The sequence below is a fragment of the Pseudophryne corroboree genome, chromosome 1, assembly GCF_028390025.1.
Source record: "Pseudophryne corroboree isolate aPseCor3 chromosome 1, aPseCor3.hap2, whole genome shotgun sequence".
Taxonomy (NCBI): Eukaryota; Metazoa; Chordata; class Amphibia; order Anura; family Myobatrachidae; genus Pseudophryne; species Pseudophryne corroboree.
The window spans coordinates 380,315,947-380,318,313 of NC_086444.1; the positions used below are offsets into that span (position 1 = coordinate 380,315,947).

Below are 2,367 nucleotides of genomic sequence, written 5' to 3' on the forward strand. Positions count from 1 at the left end.
GCTCCTGTTTTGGTTTTGGGTTGCTTATGCCAAAACCACCCTTTTGTGTTTTGGTTTTGGATCTGGATGATTTTTGAAAAAAACATAAAACCAGCTAAAATCAGAGAATTGGGGGGGAATTTTGATCCTACGGTATTATTAACCTCATTAACATTCATTTCCACTCATTTCCAGTATATTATGAACACCTCACACCTCACAATATTGTTTTTAGGCCACAAGTGTGCGGTACAAACACCTGGCCCATCTAGAAGTGGCACTGCAGTGTCAGACAGGATGGCAGATTTAGAAAATAGGCACCAAACTGCACATGATGCGTAAGAAGAAAAAGAGGTGCACCGAGGTTGCTGTATGACTAAGCTAAGCAACACAAGTGTGCGGCACAAACACCTGGCCCATCTAGGAGTGGAGACATGTATTTAGTATGGTACCGCACTAGTCTGACAATCTAAACGAGGTATAAAAATGACATCAAAGATGAAAAACCAATGTACATGCAGTTGACAAGTGAATCTTAAACTGCTAATGATTGGCGGTGCTCCCAGGAATTTTGTAGGTTAGACTACAATTGAAGAGGAGAGAAAAGACAAAAAACCCTTGTTTGGGAGCACTCATTTGTAATAATGGATATGATATACATGAAAAGAAAATGATGAAATGAAATAAAACTTAACCTTTAATTGTTTCTTGAATAAAAAGAAGAATAAATGAAAAATAATTTTGGGACTCGTGTCTGATGTTTGGAAAAACTTGTTTAACCCTTTTAGCAAATGAGGTACAAGATAAATGAGAAAGGTGAAAATATCAGAAAAGATGTGTTAATGGATACCATATGGTTCTATTGAAATAAAGGTATCCAGAAGAATCACTGTACATGCCTTGGAATGTAGGTTTGACTGGTAGCGTGATGTGGTAACAATGTTAGGCTGAAGATTTGGGTAACAAAAGAAGATAGAGGAAAGATCAACTCAATGTGATGAAAGTAAAGGGGGCCCACTGCACCTGGTATTCTCAGGAGGTTTCCCTTCCTAATACTGACCAGGCCGTGCCTGCTTAGCTTCCGAGATCGGACAAGATCGGACGTATTCAGGGTAGTATGGCCGTGGGCCGTTATTTGAGGTAGAAGAGAGAAAAAAGGAGAGGGAGAGGGGAAATCCACTCCTAATATCTGTACTGTACATAAATCAGAACCATGAATAGTCCGAGAGGGTTTTTCCAGAAGCAGGAGTATGAAAAGAGTTTGATGAGGTTTTTCCTTAAAAGGCCCACTGCACCTGGTATTCTCAGGAGGTTCTCCTTCCTAGTACTGACCAGGCCATGCCTGCTTAGCTTCTGAGATCGGACAGGATCAGGCGTATTCAGGGTAGTATGGCCGTGGGCCGATATAGAGGAAATATGAATGAAATGGAGAGATACACACTCTGCTTTCTGTACTTCGCACTCAAACAAGGCTATAAATAGTCTGAAATGGTATTTCCAGACAAGGGTGTGTCAGGATGATTAAGAATGTCTGAGGAAATAAAAAGGGGGGTTTAAATCTATTTAGTGAGATACTAAATATATTGATAAAGATAGAGTATTGTAGGTGGAATATTGCAGATAATAAGCTCACATGGGAATAATGAAAGGATTATGTACTGCATAAACAAATCTACTCCTTAAATAAAGAGATATCAAATGATAGATAAATTCAGAGCTCAAGGCTGGCTCGTGGATGGTTGAATGACAATTGAAAACTCTAATTGCTTGTTCCCTAAAAGGAAACCAGATTGATGAATGATCATATGCTAGTTTGGAGCTCAAGGCTGGCTCACAAAAAATACATAAAGTCTTATAGTGTCCTTTTATAGGAGACAAAATAAATGTAAATAAAGAAAAAAATATAGTGAAAGAATAGAAAACATTGAAATCAAATGCTACCATAAACACACTTATATAGTGATATCAAGGTTAAATACCTTAATCTAGTATATGAACCTTTGGGGCATAGGCGGGGAAATAGTACAGTGGAAATAATTTGTTGTCCTGTTAGGACAATACTGTACAGGTTATTTCTGCAGATATAGTATAGTTGCTGTAGAAATAAACAATGTTCTAAGAGAGAGGAGAATACAGTAGAACCATGGTGGTCTGGTGTCTGTTACCACTGCCACTGGGTATGCGGTCAATACTTAACAAAAAATATAAACACAAACACAAATTAAACCCTAGTGGTCTATTGACAATTACCACAACATTGGTGGTCTGGTGTCAGTTACCGCAGCCACAAGGTGTGCGGTCACTGCTTGACGGAAAATAAATTCCCATTTAAACCCTGGTGGTCTAGTGTCAGTTTCCGCAGCACAAATTGAAACCCTGGTGGTCTAG

The 2,367-nt window shown here is 38.8% G+C and overlaps 2 pseudogenes; both read right to left on the minus strand.

The window, feature by feature from the left end:
- Positions 1-990: 990 nt before the first annotated feature.
- Positions 991-1,108, minus strand: LOC134943583 (5S ribosomal RNA; annotated as a pseudogene).
- A 154-nt stretch (positions 1,109-1,262) lies between these two features.
- LOC134934961 (5S ribosomal RNA) lies at positions 1,263-1,380 on the minus strand (annotated as a pseudogene).
- Between the last annotated feature and the right edge of the window lie 987 nt (positions 1,381-2,367).